Below are 25,386 nucleotides of genomic sequence, written 5' to 3' on the forward strand. Positions count from 1 at the left end.
CTTTTACACTTTTTATGCCCTGCATACCTGCACTATCCCACTTGGTCCTGTGTGTTATCCTTTTTTATATCGCTGGGTTCTATCTGCAAAAATTTTGTTAAGGCTTTGTGTCTACGTTCAAGAGATATTTCTCTGTAGTTTTCTTTCCTTGTAATATCTTTTATTGTGGCATCATGGTAATTCTGGACTCATAAAATGAGTTGGGAAATGTTTCTTTTCCCTCTGTTTTCTGAAAAATTAATGTATTATTAGTATTATTTCACCCTTAAATACTTGATAGAATTTTATCAGTTTCTTAAAAAACTATGAACTCAAGTCTTTAATACATAGAGGGTTACTCAGATTTCCTATATCTTCTTGGGCCAGTTTTTCTAATGTGTATTTCAAGTAATTTGTTCATTTTATGTAACTTGCCAAATTTTTTCTAAAAAGTTGATAATAATACTCTTTTATCCTTTTAATATCTATATAATTTGAAGTGATGAGCCCTCCCTTTCATCCTGATGTTGATATTTTTGTGTGTCTTCCCTTTTTTTTAAGTGTTGTGTCTTTCCTCTTTTTTTTTTTTAATCAATCTAGCTAGGAGTTTATCAATTATATTGATCTTTTCAAAGAACCAGGCTTTGCTTTCATTGATTTTCTTTATTGTCAGTCTGTTTCTTATTTCACTAATTTCCCCTCTTATCTTTATTATCTTCTTTCCAACATTGCTTTTTGAAGGTCCTAGAAGGGCATAAGTTCCCACTCCCATCTTCAATCATAAGATGTCTGAATGGAAAGGGATTTTAGTAATAAAATTGTCCAGCCCCTTCAATTTTATTGGTGAACAGAAATTTGAGGGGGTAGTAATTTTCCTCAGGCCACTTAGTTTTCTTCCAAGGCCAACTCATTTATTCATTTGCTTATTCATTCCTTCATTAATATATTCTTTTTTAAATTTTTAAAGCCTTTGTTGAATTTATTGTAATATTGCTTTAGTTTTTGGCTGCAAGGCATGTGGGATCCTAGTTCTTCAACCAGGGATCCTGCCTTGGATCCTGCCTTGGAAGGTGAAGTCTTAACCACTGGATCACCAGGGAAATCCCCATTAATATATTCTTATTCAGGACTTCCCTGGTGGTCCAGTGGCTAAGAATCTGCCTCCCAAAGCAAAGGACACAGGTTTGATCCCTGGTCCTGGAAGATTCCACATGCTGAGGGGCAACTAAGCCCACGCACCACTACGACTGAGCCGGCGCGCCTAGAGCCCATGCTCTGCAACAGCAGATGCCACTGCAGTGAGGAGCCTCTGTGCCACAACTAGAGAAAGCCCGCACGCAGCAACAAAGACCCAGTGCAGCCAAAAAGAAAGAAGTTTTTAGGCTAAACATATCACTCCTTGTAAGTAAAAATCAAATATATATATATGTATATATACATTCTTACTCATTTATGTAAAATATATTTGTTGATCTTGTACTATGAGTTAGAGACTGTTCTGTTCTAAGAACAAAGTTGAATAAGTCCGTCTCTAGGTTCAAAAATTTCCCCGGCTAATGATGCAGATAAGTAATCGGGCAATTACAATACACTGCCAAATGCCATAACAGAGGTGTTCTCAGGGTGCCACGGATGGCTTATATGAGGATAAGGGTGGAGGTTGGGGTTGGTCAGTAAAGACTTCAGACAAGACACGAAGGCAGGAGGAAAAGAGGATGACTGAGGATGAGATGGTTGGATGGCATCACCAACTCAATGGACATGAGTTTGATCAAGCTCCCGGAGATGGTGAAGGACAGGGAAGCTGGGCGAGCTGAAGTCCATGGGGTCGCAAAGCGTCGAACATGACTGAGCAACTGAACAAATATATGTAATTGAGTTTATTTTAAGATAGATACAGAAGAGGGTTAGAGAAAGAAAAGAGGTGGAGTCAAATGAATAAGGGTTTTCATACTTGGCCTCCTATCCAAAGGCCTCAGGAGCTCTGCCATGGATCTGCCCGATTCTTTCACATCAAGAAGTTAATCTTGTGAGCCATTCCCATGCTGTAGATTCACTGTCAAGTTTCATCACTTTCTCTCTATCTCTTATAGCAAGGCTTCTCCTAATACTGCCGTTGATTTATATCCTCAGTGATCCCATCCATGATAAGGATTCTGTTTAGGGTCCTGTATGCACCTTCCACATTCCCTTCCTGTGCCATCATAGTCCTGGTAATGCACTTCAGATGTTTTGCCATGACCCTTGGAGTTAAGTCTCTAGTCTATAGGACCCCTTAGTACCTAGCCAACTGGAAGCCCAGACAAGACTAAAAGGATTCACCAGGCAAAATAACTCTTCTTTGCTTCAGAAGAAGCTTTGTGAATATACTAAATATTTGTTTTAAATAAAGCAAATAGAAAGCAATGCAAATCTCAATAAGCAGTCATCAATTAATTAGCTAATTTTGTGTCTAGTCATGACAGGAGGTTTGGGAGAATAAAAATTATGTATTCAATCATGATTGAAGCAGATGATTCAATTATGCTTTCCAGAGGGTAAATATTCTCTCAGATTCTAGCTTACATTCTGACTTCCTTTTTTGCAGGTGGCTGATCCCCTCCAGAGAAGGTAAATATATGTAGAAGCTGTGGCGTTATCTTACTAGTATTGACATCTTATTATCTCCTTACCCCTTTTATCTCCTTACCCCTATTGCTGCACAAAAAATCACCCCCAAACTTTGCATCTCAAAATACTAAACAGTATTACCTCACACAGTTTCTGAATTTTAGGAATCCAGGTGTGCTTAGCTGAGTGATTCTGGCTCAGATTCTCTTAGGAGATCTCTTCGGAAGTTATTAGCCAGAGCTATAGGTCTCTGAAGACTTGACTGGGCTGAAGGGTTGGCTTCTAAGTTCCCTCACATGCCTGCAGGTAAGAGGCTTGGTTCCTTACCACATGGGCCTTTCCAAAATGCTGCTTGACATGGCAAGTGACTTCTCTCAGAGTGAATGATCCAAATGCCAGTCTGTTATGACATGATCTCCAAATTATATATTGTCACTTCTTCCTTAATCTGACCATCAGAAATGAGTCACTAAGTCCAGCTCAGCTCACACTCAATGGAAAGGGATTACAATAGGACAAGGGCATGCAGGCCTAGAGATGGGGATCATTGGGAATCCATCTTGGAGACTTACACCCACAGATACCCTCACAGACTGACTACAATTTTAAGGGTTTGGAAGCTTAGTGACATTGAGAATGAAATGGCCAATTCACTTTTGTCTTATTTTTCACATAGAACCTAATTCTTAGAAATGAAATTATTTTATAAATCTCCTCTTTATAGATATTATACTATTACATCCTAAAATAAAACATAATGGAGTTTAGGGCCAAGATGGTGGCATAGAAAGACCTTGAGCTCACCTCCTCCTAGAAGCACACCAAAATTACCACTATTTAAAGAGAAACAATTGATGAGAAGAAGTGGAGGACTAGCAGAAAACAGCTTCTGCAACCAAAGAGATAAAGAAGAACCACAGCATGATGGGTAGGAGGGCAGAGATGTGGTATCATCAAGACCAATACCTCAGGGTCACATACAGGAGGATGATCATAACTGCAGAGGTTCCCCCTGAGGAGTGAGTGATCTGAGCCCCACATCAGGCTCTCCAGTCTTGGGGTTTCCTGAACCAGGAGGATGAGCCCCCAGAATGTTTGGTATTAAAGGTCAATGGGACTCGTTTTGGGGGAGAGCCAGGGGACTGTGGAAAATGAAAACTTCACTCTTAAAGGGCACACACAAAATCTCACCTTCTCTGGGACCCAGGGCAGAAGCAGTGAGTGAAAGGAACTGATCAGACCCACCTGCTGATCTTGCAAAGCCTCCTGGAGAAGCAGGAGGAAACTGGAGCTCAACCTGAGGACAAAGACACTGGCAATAGCCATTTTGGGGAGTTCATTCCACCATGAGGACACTGGTTCTTATAAGCGCCACTTTGGGATCCTCCCTCTAGCCTACTAGGGCTGGGATTCAGCCCTGCCCACCACCCCAGTCCTGGGATGTTTTAGGCCATGCAAATGCCTGGGCAAACTCACAGCCCCACCTACAACAGACCTAACACCGAAAGACCCCTGAGCCTGCAGCAGCACTGAGACGGCCCCAGGGCCAGCCAGCCCCAAATGCCAGTGCACTGGCTCTAGTCCTGGGACCCTCAGGTCCTACAGTCAGAGACCCCCCGGACCCAGCCTCACTCTTCAGTGGAGAGCCACCAGCCCTGGGGTCCCATGGACCCTGGCTCTACCCATCAGCAGCAGAAACCAGCCCTAGGACTGCGACAGCTCTACAGCTTCCCAAACCAGGATGCAGCCCACCAACAAGCAGGCCAGCACCAACTCCAGACCCTAGACTCCAGTCCTACTCACCAGCAGGCCAACACCCCAGACCCTGCAGTCAGCCAGGTCAGGAACTGGCCCTGCCTACCAGCAGATTGACACTAGATCTGGGACCCTCAGCACTCACAACCTTCTACTGCAGAGCCCAGCTCTATGCACCAATGGGCCAGCTCCAGCCCCAGGGCCCTTCAAGGCCCTGCAGCTAACAGCCCCGTGACCTGGCCCTGCCAAACAGTGGCCTGCAGGCTCTGCACAAAACAGGCCCTGGCAACCAACAAGACTAGGGTCCAGCCATGCTTATCGAATGGTCCATAGTAGTCAGCCAGACACCACAGGAAGACCTGTGCAGCACAAACACGGGGTACCCCTAGGACATACAGCTCTGGTGACCATAAGGGAGAGCACTGCTGGGACACGTAGGATCTTCAAAAGGCCGTTTCTCCAAGGCTGAGAAATGTAACCAACCTACCAGATACATAGAAATAAAAATAGCAAATTAGAGGTGACAGAGGAATATTTTCCAAATGAAAGAACAAGATAAAATCCCAGAAGAAGAACTAAGTATAGTGGAAATAGCAATCTACTCAATAGACAGTTCGAGGTAATGATCACAAAGATGTTCAAAGAACTTGGGAGAGAATGGATGAAGATGAACAGAGTGAGAATTTAGAAGTTTTTAACAGTTAGAAAATATAAAAAGAACCAAACAGAAATGAAGAATACAACAAACGAAATTAAAACTACAAGACTTCCCTGGTGGTCCCATGGTTAAGAGTCTGCCTTCCAGTGCAAGGGACAGAGGTTCCATCCCTGGTCTGGGAACTAAGATCCCACATGCCAGAGGGCATCTAAGCCTGCACCTCAACTATTGAGCTCATCCTGCATGCCACAGCTAAGACCCGATGCAACCAAATAAATAAACAAACAAATATTTTTTTTAAAATACACTGGAAGGAATCAACAGTAGATTAAATGATACAGAGGAACATATCAACATCCACAGTAGTGGAAATCATTGAAGCTGAAGACAAAAAAGAAAAAAGAATAAAAAGAAATGAGGAGAGTTTAAGACACCTCTGAAACAACATCATGCAAACTTACATTCACATTACAGGGATCCCAGCAAGAGAAGAGAGAGAGAAAGGCTCAGAGAGCATATCTGAAGACATAATAACTGAACTTCCCTAATTCGGGAAAAGAAACAGATATCCAGGTCTAGGATGACACACAGTGTCTCAAATAGGATCAGAGGACCACACCAAGACACACCATAATTAAAGTGAAAAAAAAAAAGATAAAAGAGAATATTAAATGTGGCAAGAGAAAAGCAACAAGTTACATACAAGGGTGACTATCAGGTGACCTTTTAGCAGAAATTCTGCAGGCCAGAAGGGAGTGGTCAAGAAACATAAAAATTACAAATGGAACATCTCATTGGTAAAGGTTAATATACATTAAATGGAGTAAATCAGCCATGTATAAAGCTAGTAGGAGAGTTAAAAGAGAAATGCAGTAAAATCAGCAATAAGTAATTAAGGGATACACAAAACAAAAAGATATAAAAAGTGATGTCAAAAACATTCAATGTGATGAGTGTGGGAGGGGTAAATATACAGAGTCGTTGAAATGCATTTGAATTTAAGAGATTAGCAACTTAAAATAATCACACACACATGCATATATATAGATTGCTATGTACAGTGTGGGGAATATGTTGCATAGCTATATCCTATCTTTGTATATTGACATATCATAACTAGACTTGTTGTGGTGATCATTTTGAAATATACAGAAATGTTAAATCATTATGTGTTTCACAGGAACTAACATAGTACTGAAGGTTAGTTAAACTTCAAAAAAAAAAAAAAACAGGGGCAGAGAATGCACTGAGAGATTGACATTGACATATGTACATTACTGGGCTCCCAGGTGCCACTAGTCATAAAGAACCCGCATGCCAGTGCAGGAGACTTGGGAGATGTAGGTTCCATCCCTGGGTCAGGAAGATCCCCTGGAGGAGGGCATGGCAACCCACTCCAGTATTCTTGCCTGGAGAATCTTATGGACAGAGGAGATGGATGGGCTATAGTCCATAGGGTCGCAAAGAGCTGGACATGACTGAAGTGACTTAGCATGCACGCACATATGCACACTACTATATATAAAACAGGAAACTAATAATTACCTACTGTACAGGAGCTTCCTCGATGGCTCAGTAGTAAGGAATCTGCCTGCAGTGCAGGAGACCCAGAATCTGCATGTTCCACCTCTGGGGAAGAACCATCCCCTGGAGGAGAAAATGGCAACCCACTCCAGTATTCTTGCCTAAAAAAATCCCATGGACGGAGGTATCATAGCACAGGGAACTTGACCAAATATTCTTTAACAGCCTATATGAGAAAATAATCTAAAAAAACAGTGAATATATGTGTATGAGTACTTTGCTGTACATCTAAAACTAAGATAACATTGTAAATCAACTATACTCCGTTAAAAAAAATGTACGTAAGCAAATTCATATGAAAAGAGGTCAGATTTGTGGTTACCAAGGCTTCCCTTGTAGCTCAGTCAGTAAAGAGTCTGCCTGCAATGCAGGAGATCTGGGTTTGATCCCTGGGTCGGAAAGATACCCTGGAGAAGGAAATGGCCATCCACCCCAGAGTTCTTGCCTGGAGAATCCCATGGACAGAGGACCCTGGCGGGCTACAGTCTACAGGAGGTCTCAAGAGTCGGACACAACCGAGCGACTAAGCACACATACACACACAAAGGCAGGGATGGCTAGAGGGAGAACAGAATGAAAGTAGTCAAAAGGTATGAACTTTCACTTATAAGATCAATAAATAGGATGGATGTAGTGTACAGCATGATAAACGCATCTGGCATTGTTGTATGTTACATATGAAATTATTAAGAGTAAACCCTAAAAGTTCTCATCACAAGAAAAAATATATATATTTTTCTGTTTCTTTAATTTTGTATCTAAACGAGATGTTGGATGTTCACTAAACTTTGTGGCAATCATTTCATGACATATGTAAGCCAAATCATCATGCTGTACATCTTAAACATATAAGGGCTGTATGTCAATTGTATCTCAATAATACTGGAAGGGAAAAAAAAAGTAGTAAGAGTTTTTACTGAGAACCCTGTCCAGCGCTGTGTTGGGAGAGCTACCTTAGATACTTATCTATAGAGAACGACCTATCAGGAGGCAACTTAAAGGAATGTTTTGGAAGGCTGTAACTATTATCCTTTGTTGGTTTAGAATTATGCAGGATTATGACTCAATTTGTTTATTGTAAGGGCTGAAGACAGACGAGAGTGGGCATGAGGGGTATATGGACTGAATGTTTGTGTCTTCCCCCAATCCAAGGTGAAGCCCTAATGCTCAGTGTGATGGCATCTTGATAGGAGACCTTTGGAAGGTAATTAGGTCTAGAATAGATGAGATCATGAGGGTAGGGCCCCCATGATGGGAATTAGGGTTCTTATAAGAAGAGATGAGAGTTCTCTCTCTTCACCAAGTTCAGATAGAGGAAGAATTCAACAGCTTTCAAGCCAGGGAGAGAGTTTTCATCAGGAATTCAATCATCTGGCACCTAGATCTTGGACTTCCAGTCTCCAAAACTGTGAGAAGTGAATTTCTGTTGTTTAGGCCACCCAGTCTATGGCATCTTGTTACAGTAGCCCAAGCAAACAATTATAAGGGGTTATTGCCATCTGATTGAGTAGAAGCAAGATTAAATTCACAGTGTTAGGATTCTACTGAACTTTCAGTGGTAGAAGAATCTGCAGGCTTTCACAGAAGCCTCTGTCTGCAGAGGGACTGGGCTGATGGCAGGGAGTTCCAACAGCTGAGGAAGTAACTGAAAACGTGACTAGGGAGCACAAAAGTAAACATTTTAAGGGCCAACTTGGACTTCTAAGCCAACAGTAGAAAATCTGGAGAGGAATCACATTGCTGGTTGGAGGGGTGGGATCAGTATAGTCATTGGTGTAGATTCCTCTGATCAAAAATTGTTTTTAACAGAAGAGGTTCTTCTGTTTGCATAAATCATTTTGTCATGAAAAAGATTTTAAAAGTGGGAACAAGAGCTAAGACCTAGCTTACTTTTCCAGATTCAAGAGAAGAAGATGCAGCCAGGAGGCTTGTATAGTCATAAAATGCAGCAGCTCATCCACCTTCATGCACCTGGTGACAAGGAAGGGTTCTCATTCTAACCTACAGGAGCAACCCAGCAGGGATATATCTAACTCTTCTCTGAAACTGCTCAGAAGAACATCATTCTGGGCTCACCTCAAAAGAAGGGAAAGTTTGGGGGGAGATGTACATGCTAAAGAGAACTGATTCAGCTGCTATAACAAAGGCCAATGTCACAGCGGCTTACCCGACATATCAGTTTATTAGTGTTTCCTGTAATTGTTCAAAACTAAGTTATATAGAGCTTCATGGGGGCTCTGTAGTATCAGAGTATTCTTTTTTAATGCCCCAAATCATGGCCTGAAACAGTTCCTGCCACCATATGCACATTCTAGCCAGGAAAAGGGAGAAAGAATGGACAGAATACATCCTTTCTTGTTAAAAACATAACCAGGGAGTTGCATGTATTATTAATACTTTGTGTAGGTGTTACAGGGCAGAACCAGGAAGTTGTATTATCACTTCTGCTTACGTCCTGTAGGGTAGAACCTAGGCACATGGCCATGTTTAGCTTCAAGAGAGGCTAGGAAATACAGTTGTTTGATTGGTAGTCAGTTTTTCAGCTAAAACTTGTATTACTCTAGAAGAGAAAAACAGATGTTGTGGGACAACTAGCAGTCTCTGTCACAAAAACCTCTGTAAGCTTGCATGGAAGGAGAGCAAATCAGATTAGTCATAGATAAAGATCCTTTTATTAGATTATAAACTTATGACAACAAGGAGCCTAGCTCTTTTTGCTCTTCACTTTGTCGTCATTGCCTAGCACAATTCATGCACATAGTAGGTTCCCAATATTTATCAAATACATGAATGAATGAGAGGCAGCTAGAATGTAAGTATTTCAGAAGACCCTCCACTGTGCCTCTTCTCAAGGATTGTTGTTGCAAGGATCCAGAATATTTGATTTCTTGTCAAATTTAAACAGGAGAAAGTATGCTGGAATTCCTTCACAAAGCAAAATTTCCTACCCACCATAGCCATCTTTATAAATAATGTGGGTTTTTTTTTATAACTCTGGTCTAACACCTAGTGATGTTAAGTGTTGGATGACACACTGCACATGGAGCAGTCTGATGGCATATGATATGAGAAAATTAGGCTCTTCCAGCAGTTTTAATGTGCTATTACTACAAGCAAACTTGATATGTTCCTGGGAGGATTTTATCCCAAGTTCTTCTATAGTACACAGATTAATTCTTATAGACAGGAGGGGCCAGCCTTGGAGCAAACTGGACATCTTCGGGGAGTTGCTGAGAGGGATCAGCTCAAGGAGGTAGAGCCTTCAGCCTCAGCTTGGGGGCTGGGTTAGCCTCCCAGCTCTCCCCTGGGGGTTATGTTTTCAGATCCAGCATTTAATAAGCTGAGAAAATAAAAAACAGTAAAATATGGAAGATAATACAACAGTCAATAGAAAGATAAAGTAAACTAAGAAGAAATAAAAAGATAGTAAGAGTAGTTAAAAAAAAGGCAGCAGGCAAAGTGACAATATGAACTAAAAATAAATTTAAAAAATTAGCTAAAAAGAAATTAAAAGATGGAACAAAGACATGATAAGGCAAAGGGTTAGAAATAACAGATGGAAAATAAAAATATAATAAAAAATCTAGAAGATAAGATGAGATAAAAGACATAGTATAAAATAGCTGAAGAAAGAAAAAAAAACGGGATTAAAAATGACTGAGATAAGTAAAATCATTAAACCCACAAAAATAAAAGACTAAAGGGATTAAAACAATAAAACCGGTTAAACTAATACCAAAAGAAATAAAAAATTTAAAAGACTAGGCTCTGAGGGAAGAAAGTAATAAATCAATTTTGTTTCGAGTTAAAATAAGGCTGCACTGCAAGGGCAAAACCCTTCCCCTCATGTAGACTCATTCCTTTGAGTCTGGGCAGTCTCAAGGTTGTGCAGACCTCCCAACATAATAATTAGCATCCATAGCATTACATAGCATCTGGAGCAATTTGCTAGAGCTGCTCTAACACAGTACCACAAACTGGGTGGCTTAAACAGCACAGCCTAGAAGTCCTGGATCAAAGTGTTGGCAAGGTGGGTTCCTTCTGAGGGCACAAAGGAAGAATCCATCCCAGCCCTCTCTCCTGGTTGGAGACGGCCATCTTTCCCTGGTGTCTTTCCTCCATGTGTGTCTGCAGGTAAATGTTCCCTTCTGATAAAGACAACAGTTCTGTTGGATTAGAGCTCACCCTAATTACTCCATTTTAATTTAATTGCCTCTGTAAAGACCGTGTCTCCAAATAGAGTCACATTCTGAAGTATTAGAGGGGTTAGGATATATGAATTTGGGGGAAGGGCCCATAACAGCATCCCTGCAAGTTGTTTCTGGAAGGATACCCTCTAGGCAAAGAGATAAAAGCAGAGAGCAGATTCTTCAACCTTTTGCCTAGTCTGGGGCCCTTGGTGGAGCTGAAGTTTTCTGGATTTCTGATTAATATTCTTCATTTCTCTTGGACCCACAGGGCAGTAAAGCTGAGTCCCAGAAGGATAAGGTTCTGCAGTCTGTGACCCATTTTCTCTCATGACTTTACGGCTGCTGGGAGCCAGAAACGTCCTGGCAGCCCTGTTCGGTGGCTAACAGAGAGGCCCACCCACAAGGCTGGGCTGGTGTGCCTGGCTTCTGCTGCCAAGACATTTCTGCTCTGGCTACAAACACCTTGTGAGATCGAAGGTGCCTTCTAATTCTCTGCAAACCCACAGCATGATCACCAGCCAGGTTTTGGTGCTTGTAAGTCATTTTCTTCTGCCTTTTCCAAGCAGGAAAGAAAGCCAGGGAGAGCTGGGCACTGGAACACCTCACTCTTAGGAATGAGTATTCTGTTCTTGGTTTCTCTCTGAGGTGGAGCTCAGAACTGCGTGCAGCGAGAAAAGACCAGAACATCCTCCTCCTGGAAAGGCGAAAGCCCTGACCCACAGATCACCTAATTCAATTTCCTCGTTAATAGTTGAGGAAATAGAAATTCAGGAAAGAAAGACTTGCTCCCAAGTGTTCTCTCCCTCTCCCAGGCCGGCGCCCAGGCCCCAGACAGCCTTCTGACAGGGACAGCTTCCTGGGCCTTCAGCCTGTGTGGCTGTGCAGGGCCTTGCGCTCAGAAGGGCCCTGGGCTTGACTGAACGCTCTGCTGTCACCATCTTGAATTCTTAATCATCTGAAACAAAGGCACCATGTATCATTTTGCAGTGGGCCCTGCAAGTTGTGGCAGCAGGTCCTGCCCCTCACCCCCACTTCCCACTGTGTTCTGAAGAAGAAGGAAGCACAGGCCATCCAAGCTCTTCTTGGCCACGAGCTGGGGCAGAGACTTCGGGTACTGTTCTTAGCACAAGATAAGCCCTTCAGAGAAGGCGGAGGAAGGGAGGATGCCTTTGCTCCAGGCCCAAGGCTGTGACTCTGGCCTCCTCTCCTCAGCGAGTCCTCAGCTGGGGCATGAGCCTCAGTCACTCCCATCAGATCTCTGGCCTGCCAAGATGGGCCGTCCCAGCCCTGTTCCTTTCCAAAGCCCCTCAGTCTCCCTGGCAGAAACCCAAGAGGGCGGGAGAGGGGAGGGTTGAAAGGAAAGTGAAAGTCTCAGCCTCTCTGGATGGCCCTTCTCCTCCTCCTCCCTCCTCCCCCTGCCCCCCTGCGGTTGCCATGGAGACCAGAACAAAGCCTCTCTTTCCCCTCTTTTCTGGATTGTTAATTGTCTTTACTCCATGGTGCCTTTGTTAATTGTTGCCAGTCCCTCCCAGGATGAGGATCTAGGTCTCCTCAAGACAGGAAAGAGCGGGAAAAAAAGTTAGGTGGTGGGGGTGGGGCAGGGCAAGCCAGGTGGTGGGGGTGGGGATCCAAGGAGGAGGCTGCTTTTCTGAATCATCCTGGCTTCTAGGAAGCCAACACCTCTTCACCTCTGTCCCTCTGTCCCTCAAGCAAGTGCCTTTTGAGGTGGGGCCCAGTGACCCCCCCTCCCCCATGGGAAAGGATAGGAAAGAATAGAAAGAGAAAAGAAAAAAAACAGCCAGTGTGCATATGTGCCGCGTGTGCATGTTTGTGTGTTTGTGTGTCTGGCAGGTGCCCTCTCAGAGGGAGGTGGCTGTCTTGGCAGCGCACCCATTCCAGCTGATCACTGAGACAAGCGACTTGGTTTTTATCCGTAACTTTTAGGATTACTAGTGATTGGACTTACAGAGTAAATGCGTGCTAGTTTGGGAGGTGAGAGTGACTACACCAGCCCTTTTCCCCCTGCATGATTCCCCATAGTAGCTACACACATGAAGAATGGAGCAAAGAAGTTTCAGAAGCACGCCTGAGTGTATGTGTTCATGTGTGTGTGTATAAAAAGGACTCCAGTCATAGCATTAGCACACTCAAGAGCACATGCACTGAGTGGGGTCACGTCTTCTCATGCATGCAGGTGTATCAAGCGATAGTGGTGTGGGTTGACAGTGATCTGGGTCTACCCTTACATGGAAGAAAGTACTCCTGTTGGCTGACAGGAGGTTGACTTTCACATAAGAAGCAAAGAGTTGTTTGTACTTCTGGGGTCTAAGCTAGAATCTAGGCTGTTAAATAATACTCAAGTGTTAGTTTATATGGTTCAGAGTCTAAGGATCCCATGCGAAGTGGAGCATAGTGATTTGGAAGAAAAAGCCTGGATTTGAGGGCCAGAAACCTGGATTCAAATGTCACCTCTTGCCCCTTCACTATGTGGCCTTGGAAACTTCCCTTCCCCTCTCTATCATTTTCCTCATCTGTAAAATGGAACTGTTCCCATCTTCACAGACCTGTTGAGAGATTAAAGGAGATTATGCATATAAGGTACCAGAGTTGGGCAAGACACCTCTCCTTTCTCTGCACAGAGAGGAGCTGGAGGAGATGGTTCTAGAAGGCTGATTCCTTCCAGACCTTATATTCTCAGATTCTGATAGGCAAATGAAACATTCTATGAATCCACTTGTTATCTTCTTGATTAACTTCCACAGTAATTAAGAGTGAGGATGACTTTCTGGAAGAATTCAGAGAGAACCAAGTAGAGGCCCACCAGCGTCAGCCGGAAGGGAGTGCCTGCCGTGAAGGCTGAAGCCCACCCGTGCACCACGGGGGCACTCCTGACTTACTCCTGACTCCAGTGTCTGACTATAGGGATCTAGAAAAGCACTTCCTTGGTCAGCGGGAGGATGAGCTGGTGCCTAAACTAGCTCTACTAGCCTGGGCCTACCCTGACACCCAAGACACAAGCTCCCGCCTCGAGGCTTCACAGAGAAAATGGCGCTCCGTATTCCCCATCCCGATGACAAAACCCACTGAAATGTTGTGAAGTAATTGGCCTCCAACTAATAAAATAAAATTAAAAAAAAAGAAAAAGAAAATGGCGCTCCGGAGGTCGCGGTGGTCGGCCGGAAGCAGGAAGGGCTGCAGGCAAAGCAGTGAGACAGGGCTTTCCGTGTGCTCTCAGCTCACTTCCTCTCTTGGAGCCTCTCTCCCGGCCCTGCTCCTGTAACCGTGAGGAGAGTAATTCACACCAATCTCTGACTCTAATCCTTTATGACTTCTCCATAAATAAGGAATATTTATTCTCCTTCAGAAAATATTTTTTAAGCATCTCCTGTAGGCTCTGGAAATTAAATGAAAAGTATAGCAGACAAGTTTCTTTTCTCACAGAGCCTACAGTCTAAGGGTAGACAGAAAAGCACAAGGAAACATAAAACCAATAAAATAAGCATCACTTGTTGTGATATGAAGGAGGCAAATGGGGTCTAAAGGAATAAAGGTGGGAGATGGGGATAGGAGATGATTGTAGGTAGGGGAGGAGGAAAGATGGAGGAAGGGACATTGGTGTTGAGACAGAGAATGAAAAGGAGCCACTCTGGGAAGGACAGAGTTTGGGGAGGCACTTTCCAGGTAAAGAGATATTTATAGGGTTTGAGGTCTGGTTTAAGACTGACCCTTTAATAAGGAGATCTGACTGGGACTGGGCAAATTTTGCAAGATAACAGTTCAGGATTGGAGCACACAGCAAGGGAAGAGTCTTTAAAAATAAACAGTTGTTTGATAAGCTAGTGGTTTGCCAGGTTAAACAAACTATTGTCCTGAGAAGGGGGCTGTCTGAGCAGTCTATTGTTCAGATAAATTGATTTTTAGCAAGTTCCTGAAGCAAATAATGAAGTTATTTACTGGTTTGCAGTCTTATCTTCCTGGGCAAGAAATTTCTGGAACAAATATTAAAGTCATGTCATTGTAAGCAGCCTTATTTAAGTTTTGTGGCCTATAAGAATTCTCGGTTCTCAGAAGCAGTGAGTTTGTGGTAGTCTAGCTGAGAGACTACCACAGTGGCCTGGGCTAGGGTGGAGACAGTGGAGATAGAGAAGTAGATGGATTAGGATATACTTTTGGAGACAGATCAACAGTACCCACTAACCAGATTAGATCAGAGAGAGGGAATGGAAGATGACTCCGAAGTTTTAGGCTCAAGCCACTGAGTAAGTGGTGGGTACCTTTTACTGAGATAGGAAACATGGAGCAGGTTATAAACAGTCTTAGGGGAGTGGTTATAGGCTCAATTTTGAACATGTTAAGTTTAGGATGTCTGTGAGTTCTTGGGTAGAAATGACAAGCATGTGGTTGAATACATGAATCCAAAGTACATTAGGCAGTCCTAGAGATTTAAATAAAAAATTGGGAGAATCATCAACGCCTCATTGGTATTTAAAGTTAAAATTCCATCTAGGGAGAGAAAGTAGAGAGAAAGGAAACCAGAATGCAGGCGAGCCCTTACAGACACTCACCTGGAGACAACAGTGGAGGGAGAAATGTAAACAGAGTAGGCTGAGAAAGGGCGACCAGTGAGGTCAGAAGATATTCAGGAGAGTGTGGGATCTTGAAGTGAGTGTTTTAAGGAAGGAGTGGTCACATGGGGTTAAACGTGTAAGTCTGGTATTGCCAGGAAATAGTGCGGTAGGTATAGAAAGTCCTAGAATCTTCAAAGTCAGATTACTTCCTCCCATCACTTACTAGCTATGACCTTGAGATTCATTTTTCTTACCTAAATGGGGATAGTGATACCACCCTCACGGAACTGGCATGAGGTACAAACAGATAGTATACGTGAAAATAGTACTATGCCTAAGACACAGTAGGCAGATATGATGAAGATCCCAATTCAAGTGTCGGTGATTGGGAAGAGTGGACAGCAGTGAACTGAGATATAGTTGGGGGGGGGGGCGGGGCACTGGAGAGAGGAAAGCCCACTTCCTAAGCTCTTCTTTCTTCCTATCTCATTTGCTAAAACTGAGGATAACTACAAGGAGGGATCCATAATGAGGTTACCCACTGAAGCTGATCAGCGGCCAAAGATAGCCTGATACGTGGAAAACCCTGGCATGTTGGCTGGGAGGAGGAAAAGCTTGGTGGCACCTGAGAGACTTCCATAGTTTCTGAAATGGCTTCACCCACAGTTGGTTTCATCCAAATGCCAGTCCCTGAAGAATGAATTTTGACTTTTCTTACCTCCTCAACCACACGCATTTCTTCCTTTCCACTCTCCTCACCCATACCTTAGCTCAGGCCCACATTATTTTTACCCTGGTGACCACCACTGTCTGGTCACTGGCCTCCCTGCCTTCAGTTAGTTGGACTGATCTCAGTAGAGGCCTGCTTAGAATTCCTCAGTGACTTCCTATTCCTTTCAATGAACCAAGATCGATGAATATTTATCACGGGGCTGCTCTTTGCCAAGACCTGGCTACACACAAGCAGTCTAACAGTAAGCCTGAGAGACACATTCCTGCCCTTGCAGCGCTTACAGGGGAGTCAGACAAATGAACAGTCACCATACTATCTGTGACTGGGGGCCGGGGGGCTTTCTGAGCCAGATTTGGCCATCAAGAGAGGCTCTGGGAGAGTAGATATCTGGGTTGAGACCTAAAAGGTGATTAAGAGAAGTTAGCCAAGGAAGGTGGCGAGGAATGATGAAATCCAAAACCTCAGAAAGCCTTAGAGCCTGGCTGACCATCAACTGAGATCCTGGCCACCTGCACTGTGAGCACAGTGTTATTTGCAGATCCAAGATCGCCACACCTTTAATCTGCTCCGTTTTCCAAGATCCAGTTCAGATGGCACCTCCCCCAGGAAGACTAATCTGTCCCAGGCCCTAGCACTTTTGGTGGTCCCCATGCTCTCTGCCTGGCTGATCTCAGCACCCTTCCACTTCACTGTAATCATATGTTCACTCCTCTGTCTCCGCCAGAAAGGACAGGGCACTTTCTCATTCATCCTGGTGTCCCTTGGACTCAGTTGGGTCAGGCATAGGTATTAATAAGTACACTGATTCAAATGAGTCCATCCTCCCCTCCCCCACAGTATCAAACAGGTCAGGGAAAAAATAAAGGACTTGAGAGAGTGCAGAATGGCAGGGTTGGGGAGTGGTCTGACACATTAGGAAGCCGTCCAGCTGCAGGTGGGATCATGTTCCTAAGGGAGGTTCTGAAACAGGGTTTGTAAGTCCAGGTTATCGGTCTGGAGGGGTTAGGAGGCTCGGCGTTGGATCGACAACTTCTTGGGTCTTGCTCTAAGGAGCGAAGATCCTCTGGAATGACCTCATACCTGGGCAGTGAGAGTGAGAGGAATCCACCTCTTTCTTCTATGCTCTCCATCCCTTCACCCACCTCCACCCGCGTCCGCCGCCCAGGAACCTTCGCTCTTCCTTTGCAGCAGAGGTTTCCAGCTGTTGCTGCCTGGAGGGACCTGGCCGCAGGGAGGAGGAGGGAACTCTCTGTCCCTCCCTCCTCCTCCATCTCCCCACCCTTCCTCCCTCCTCCAACCCCAGCCTGCTCTCGGCCTCCCTCCCTCTTTCTCCTCTGAGGCTGTGGAGTCGCCTCGCAGCAGAGAGCAACCGGCAGTGAGCGCCCGGCTCCCAGTCCCGGCTTGGAACTGAACTGTGTTAAGTGCGGGTTTTGGAAGCCCGGCCCGGGAGCGGTGAGCCCGGGTCTGAGCCTGGGGCGCCGCATCAGCCTCCGAGGCCGTGACTGGGGACCGACCGAGGCGCGGGTCGCGGAGTGGGAGAGCCGGGCGGGCCGGCGCCGGAGCCCGCGAGTCCGAGCACAAGACCGCTGAAGGCCGGGAGCCGGCTGCGCGCCGAGGGCAGAGGGCAGAGTGCAGGGAGCGGCCTGGCCCGGCCGAGGGCGCCGCCCGGCCGGAACCGAGCTCTCCGCCCGCAACGGCGGCGCGCGGCGGGGCGCGGACCCGGGGTGGCCGCGAGTCCCGGCCGACTGCCCGGCGGACGGCGGGGGGGCGTGCCTCCTCCCCGCGCGGCCGCCCCGGCCCGGCGCTCCTGGCCGCCGCGCCGTGGGGGCATGTGAACGGGAAGCCCGGGCTGCCGGCCTCGAGGACCCGGACGGAGGAGGAGCGGGAGCGCCGAGCCGCGAGCCCGGCGCCCGGCTGAGTCGTAAGTGCGCCCCTCCGTGCCCGGAGCGCGCCGTCGCGTCTCTCTCGCCCGCCCTCCGAAGTTTTGACACTCGCGACCCGACGTTTCTGAGCACACTCTGGGTCTTTTCTCTGCGAGTTTCCATCCTCGGCAAAGTTTTTCACAAAGGAACGGGTCCCCACCTACCCCGCACTACGCGGGTACTAGTGGATACCCACGGGCAGACTTGGGCTGGTGTGAGAGAGGGCTGGAAGCCTGGAAAGGCCGTGGGTGGTTGTCTGTGCGCACCACACGAGCCGGGCTTGGGGTGCACCGCCCCCCGCTTCTCACCCACTGCTCAGGGGCATTGGGCATTTCTCACTTGTAAGTCCAGTTCGAGGATTTCCTGGCGAGAAGCCGGGGCGACCAGTGAGCGCCCGGCTTGGGAATCCGGTGCCCGCCCCGCAGCGCAGATTTGCCCCTGTCCTGCTTTTGTGGGGTGCGGGGGGCCGGGCACGCAGCCTCTCTCACCCTTCCAGGTTCGTTTCCCAGCGGACCAGCTGGGCGCTGCATCCTGTTTGTTTTCTGCTCCGGCTGCTCCAGTTTCACCCCGTTTTCCCCTCCCACCCTAGCCTTCTTACCACCCCCAACCTCCCGCCTCTGCATGTGGAAGGAAAATCTTTTCATCCCCATTTCTCTGCAAAAGCAAATCGTGCCTGGGGGCGGGGGGGAAGGGGGTCTAGACGCTCTGTTCCCAGCGGCTCGCCATTGTTTTCCCACCCCGCGCGTTCTGTACGTAAACACACACACACACACACACACACACACACACACACACGTGTGCGCGCCGGCTGCTTCGAGTCACACGCATGCACACACACACACGCACGTGTGCGCGCCGGCTGCTCGAGTCCCCAGACGCGCGGGGATCGCCCGCGGGACTCTTCCCATCTGCCCGCCTGGTCTTCTGGCTGGAGGTGCCCCATTACTTAACCGGAGCTGGGGAGGGCAAGACACAGGGGGGTTGCCGGAGAGTCCAGGTCAGAGCCGAGAGCTGGGCTAGGGCGGGAAGTGAATTTTGAACTTCAGCCCTAGACCTTTCTTTCTGGGAAGACCCCGAGCGCACAAGCGGCGGCTTCCCGCCCTTGAGGGCCGACGGCAGCTGCAAGGACTCCAGCGGCGCTCTTGGCAGCCTCCTCCGTGACAGGGGCTAGGAGGAAGCCCAAGAGTTTTCCTGGGAAGTTTGCTTTGACTCTGTGGGAATTTCCGGGCAGGGCGCCTTGGCGCTGGTGAAGGGATCTGGCGAAAGACAGCCAGAGAAGATGCTGCTGCTCTGGGCAGCTTCCAGAGACCCTGCTTTCTACTGTGCTTCCTTGGGAAGTGGGGCTGGAGATGCTGGGGTACTAACTCCCCACATATGGACAGCGGTTACTTGCTCAAGCCCCTTAACTTTTCCAGATTTCTCCCCATGTAAAATGGGCAGTTACACACACATCTTTGAAACTGGGATCTAATGATCAGGTAAAGGATACAGGTTTGGAAGGTATGAGCTCCAAGATGGTAGTTGGAACACTGAAAGCCTAGCTTAGTGGTTAAGAGACAGTGCTGTAGAGTTGGATCCCAGATACTGCTACTGGAGACATGATCTTGAGAAGTTTAACCTGTATCTGTTTGCTCATCTGTAAAATAGGTTTAATATGGACAGTACCTACTTCATGGGGCTGTCTTAGTGAAGCTCATGCAATAGTACCTGGCACATAGTAAGTGCTTGAGAAATGTGACTTATTATTGCCATTATTACTTAACTGACTTTGTACATAGCTCAGAAGAGCATTCTGGGATTGTGCTCATTTAATCAATTATAATTATTGTCCATTTCTGGGAAGGGTAAAAACCTCACACTTCTTCCCACTCTTCTGATTTTAGCACCTCCCTACTCCTTGTGTGAGCTTCCCTAGCAGCTCGGTGATAAAGAATTTGCCTGCCAGTGCAGGAGATGCAGGATCAGTCCCTGAGAAAATCCCCTGGAGAAGGCAATGGCAACCCACTCCAGTATTCTTACCTGGGAAATGCCATGGACAGGAGCCTGGAGGGCTACAGTCCATGGGGTCACAAAGAGTAGGACAACAACACTCCTTGTATCTTGTGAAGTCTTTTTTGCGCTTTTCTTTCTTTATCTCCTTCCTCTCCTCTTCCCCTCCTCCCTCTCTTCACAATATTTGTGAACAGCATTTTTATTCCCTCCTTTTCCTCATTCTTAAAAATCAATCTTGGCTTGAGGCAGTGTTCTCTCAGTGGAAATCAGGCCCCAGGAAGGGAGCATCCCCGAGAGCACTCTGGCCTGGGCTCCTGGCTCAGGATTGGATGCCCATCTCTGTCTCTGGGGCTGGGTGAATTTCTGGAGAGCGGAGCCCAGGTGTCTGAGGGCCCGGGAAGAGTCAAGTGGGATGGGCTGAGGCTGTTCCTGGGGGAGCTCTGCTCCCAAGGTGCCATCTGTGTTGCCTGCTGCTGGGGCTCACTTGGGAACTTGGAATATCCCAGCTGCCTGGGCAGACTGGATGTAGGATTTGGGGAAAGTAAGGTGCAAAGATGCCGCCTTCAACTTTCCACTTGCAGTTGGAGTGGTCACTAGGAATCTGGGTTTGTCATAAGCTTCTTGTCTGATTCTGGACCCTGCAAATGCACCACACAAGTAAGGGGGAGCTGGGCCACAGGAAGAGCAAGGCAGCTGCTGCCCACCCACCCTGCCTTGGACAATAGGCTCCTCTCTCTTCTTTCTCTGACCCCCGAACCCCCTCCCCAGTCCTGGGAGAAGATGGCCAGGAAGTTGGTCCTTGGAGATCCTGCAAGTGGGCTCTCCATGATGAGAACCAGCATTTCAGTCTCCTCACTCATCCCTTTAAAAGAAATGTGTTGAGCTCCTATTATATGCCAGGCCTGTGCTAGGCCTCGGGGCTTCAAGGTTGAACAAGACAGGTAGTGTGCCTGCTTTCTGAGAGCCTTCTTTCTGGAGGGAGGCAATAAATATCTTGAAATAAGTAGCCAAAACAGTATTAGATCCTATGTGATGTTCAGAAATACAACACGGTGATGAGATAGAGAGTGTATGTGTGGGAACCGTCAGCAGAAATCCTGGGTGGGGAGGCCAGTGAAGCTGACCTGGGGAAAGACTAGCTCAGTCCAGGCCTAAAGGATGAGAAGGAGCTCGCTGCACAAAGACCTGAAGGAAGGGGATTCTAGGCAGAGGGAGCAGCAAAAGAAAGACCCCTGCAGCCAGAACAGGGTTTGCAGCGACAGTGCAGCTGGAGAGGGAGCCCAGAGAAGCCAGGAGGGCCGGGGCTGGTCACCCCGGTGCCTGGTGAGGAGCCTGCATTTCAGGATCAGGGCTGTGGTCCCAAACTTTTCAGTAGAGGAGTGACATTCTGATTTATGATTTTAAGATTATTTGGAACACAAAAAAAGGTTACTTGGTAATCAGAGCTGCCCCAGGAGAGGGAAATGGTGGTTGAGGGGTGGGATGAAGGGAAGATGGTGTTTCTCTGTAGACTCTTTTGTCCTTCCTGAATGTATCAATAGTACCGTGTGTATATGTCCACTCTGCCAAAAAATACTCGAAACCAGAAAGCATAGTTAAAAAAGTATAACGTAAGCCTGGAAAAGGTGTATAATAATAAAAAAAAATCTGAAACTGTATATTTTATATTTTAGTACCAATTTTGTAAAGATAATGGTATGTACATCACACACATACATATTAGACTAGATGATTACCTTAATGTTTGCAGAGGTCAATTCTGGACACCAGATGTATGGGTGATTCTCCTTTATCTTCTGTTCATTTTTCCAACCTTCTACAATGGTCACGAATTACTTTTACAAGTAGGGGAAAATGTGAAAAAGGTATCACTTTGGTTACTAAACAAAGAGTAGTTTGAAGGGGAACAGGACCTGAAGAAGAGAGGCTGGCTAGCAGGCTGTTTCTGAGTTGAGGTGACTTGGGTAAGGTGGCCTGGTGGGGATGATTCTGGAGGTAGAGCCAGGGAATCTCATTAGCACACCATTGCCTAACAGTGCTCTGCACTTGCTGAGAGGGCATTCCTCCTCCAGCTCAGATTTGGTAATCAGGAATGCTGGGATCCATAATGCTGACAATTTCCAGTGCTGCCTTGGCTTTGGAAATATCTTGGGTTTTGTCTACATCCTTATTCCCATCTTTCCTCCTAGTAGGGAGGGCCCCATCCTGAACATTTGAACATTTTGCTACTGTGATAATTAGCAGCCTCAGGGCAACATGATATATACAATAAGAAGGATTTAGAGCCAGGAGAGCTGTTCATCACATAACATCTCTGAACCTCCATTTCCTCATCTATGAAATGGGATGACAGCAATATTTCCCTGTTAGAATTTGGGAGGCGCACATCTGATTGAGTCTATAGGTGGTCCATGAATGGTAAGGATCTGGGTTTCCTGTTGTCAGACAAGTGTTTGTTTGAGCAAGGCCTGCTCCTCCAGAGGATCTAGGTGTCCCCATCCTTGAGGGCTAACACCTGATTCTATGCAGGTTTTTTGCTCTCTGAGGGTGCTTTGAGTCTGGCCCTTATTGGGCAGCTCCCTGAGTAGGTCACTAGAAAGCTGATGCAACTGGAAAAAGGGGAATTGAAATGCAGCTGTGCCCAGATGCCCCTTCCCCAGCCTTATTCAGGGGTGAAGCTGAGTGTTTGAAAAGGGCTCTGTGCTGGGAAGGCCTGGCCAGGCCCACAATAAATTGTGATTTGAATGGGAATTATTTTTGTGTTCTGTGTTTGCTTAAGAGGGCTCACTCCTGCCTGAACTCGCTGTGATCCTCACCCTCTGCTAGTCCTCTTCCTGGAACTCAGGTATGTTAGCCAGGAAGGCTGTCACGGTGCTTGTCACTACTCAGGGGACCAGGACACATGGAAGATTGCTTTCACATCTCCTGTCATCTGCCTGTCTCCCCGCTCCCAAGCAGGAAAGCATGCCCTGGGTTACCCCTGTTTTGACTGCCCTTTCCTTGGCCTACCTTCCAGCTCCTTGTGAAGATTCAGGTAGGAGATTTGTTACAAACCAGCTCAGCAGCACCACATCCACCTTTGCCAGCTTCCCTGATCAGGAGTGATTCTTCCTTCTAAAAATTCAAATACTTTCTCTAAGCATCAGTGATATGGTAGTTCCCTCCTAAGAAGGTGGATGGGACATTCGGTTCAGCTCTAGGACCTGTTGCATCCACGGGCCTAGCCAGAGAGCCCTGAGACTGACCCTGTTCAGGCCTCATGATGGTGAAGGCCCTTGTGGTTCCCCTAGGAACACATCTCTGTCCAAAGTGAAGTGGTCAGAACTCTGAGAGGCTGAGGGCTGAGGAGAAAGTGGCCAGAGTATCCCCTGCCTGTTCCCAGGATCATCAGGGGGTGAATCCAAGGCCCCTGGGCACAGCCCAGGATATGCCATGTGGGGCCCAACATCTCAGGTGTGCACATGAGGACAAGCTAGAGGAGCAGCAAGGGTTGGGATCTCATCCAAAGGTTGATGATACCAGCCCAGGAGTGTTTTTATGGGGGAGTGATGTTGGGGTTGTAGAGGAGAGGAAGGAAGAAGTGAGGACAGTATCTCTAGCTGCCATGTTTTTTCCTTAAATAGCATCACTGCCTAAGCCTGCTTGGTCACTCTGGGAAGCCTGACACATGCCATCAAAACTTAATTCAGTTCTCTTTGATACATCCAGCAGACTCCCCTCCCACCATCAGTGGCCTTAGCATTTAAATGGCCTTGGCATGAAGCCCCATCCATAAGCAGCCCCGGGATCTCCGCCTGGTTGAGGGGGGATGGTTTAGCGTTACTCCCCGTCCTGTCCCTCTGTGTCTTCTGGGGACGCGTCCGAGGTAGAGTGTCAGTGCTTCGGCTTGAAGAGAGGGTAACGCGAAGGAGCTGCAGATAGGGCACGCCCACTCAGGCTCCCTTCTCTGGTGGCTTGGGTCCCTAATCCCTGCCAGACCTGGAACTCTCCGGGGGCCCCACCCCAAAGGAGGCCAGACTGATCTCCCCGGCCTCACCTCCGCTAGGCCCGCCCCTCGCTTGACTCGGAATGGAATGTGCCGCCTGTGCAACAGGAAGGGGTGGGAGCCAGCTCCAGAGGACCTGGCCCCGTCCGACCCTCCCCCACGGAGGGGCAGGGGCCTCAGGGTTGGGTCCTGCTTGCTCCTTGGCAGGGCTGGAGGTGCCCCACTCCAGCCTCAGGGCCTGCGCTGAGTGGGCACGAGTGGGTGCCCTGGGGACCCAGGTGCAGCCTTTTGAAGGAGCAGCCAGGGTGGGGGGATTTCCTTCTAAGTCCAGTGAGCAGTCAGAGTCAAAGCGCACAGCAAGCCAAGCACCAGTGGCTGGGAGTAGCCCACCCCAGACCTCCATCCCTTCTTGACTTCTGTGTTGTTTTTTTGACTTCTGTTTTAATTGTGGCTTATATTTTCTTATTCCTATATTTCTTTAGTTTCCAAAGGTAGTACAACAATAGGTGTTATAATCAGAATGGAAAGGATTTTAAATATTTGTAGAATTGCCAGACAGTGAAACAGAAGAAGTGGTCCGTGTTTCTTCTCCGGAAGACTGGAAATCAAGGCTTGACCAACACTAGAATATTCTGCTGAAAGAGAATGGTAGGAGGGGTGATAGTTGGAAATATAAGAGGCCTGTAACATTGGGCTGATACCCTTTCGGGATGACCGCTGAGCAGGCCCGCCCCCGCCCCCACCGTGGGCTGTGGGCTGGGGTGGGCTGCCGGGGCTGGGCCCATAGGCCTCCTACTTCTGGCACCTGGGAGGAGGCGGGAAAGGGAGTGAGCTCTGGCCAAAGCTGCCCTCCTGCTGACTCAAAAGAATCAAGTCCTACCTGGCCACACAGGCCGGCCCGTGCACCCCGGGTGTGCTGGTCTGACCCAGTCTTGCTTCAACACCCTTACCCCAGCCCAGAGGAAGGAGCCTGAAGTCATTCAGCCATTCCTGCGAGGCTCTGGTTCCAGGTCTGTCCCTTGAAAGGTGGGGTGGGGTTGGGTGGGGTGGGGTGCGGTGGGGTGGGTAAGGAAGCGAGAATAAAAGGTTAGTGGGGAGGGGCTGGAAGGACGCCTGTTTGCAGGTACAACCAGGCAGTCTGGGGCCAGTGGGGCGCGGACAGTGGGGAGTGAGCGGGGAGCCGCTGAAAGCAAAAGGGAGGGGCCCTCCAGCGCCTGCCATTTCTCTGACTTGCTTGGCTCCCCTGTCCTTGGCTGGTGGAGAGGGTGGGTGTGTGGAAGAGCGTGTAAACGCGTGTAAGCCCTTGCCTGCCAGCCCTGGGGAACCAGTCAGTACCTCTAACAGCCCCTGGAAGACAGTGGGGACATTAGACCGGTGTCAGGGACGCAAGGGGAGAGAGTCCAGCAGGGC

At 47.4% G+C, this 25,386-nt stretch overlaps 1 pseudogene; it reads right to left on the bottom strand.

Annotated features, from left to right (window-relative positions):
- Positions 1–1,954: 1,954 nt before the first annotated feature.
- Positions 1,955–2,218, bottom strand: LOC136169327 (small ribosomal subunit protein bS21m pseudogene; annotated as a pseudogene).
- Positions 2,219–25,386: the final 23,168 nt, after the last annotated feature.

This window comes from Muntiacus reevesi, chromosome 5 (genome assembly GCF_963930625.1).
Source record: "Muntiacus reevesi chromosome 5, mMunRee1.1, whole genome shotgun sequence".
Taxonomy (NCBI): domain Eukaryota; kingdom Metazoa; phylum Chordata; class Mammalia; order Artiodactyla; family Cervidae; genus Muntiacus; species Muntiacus reevesi.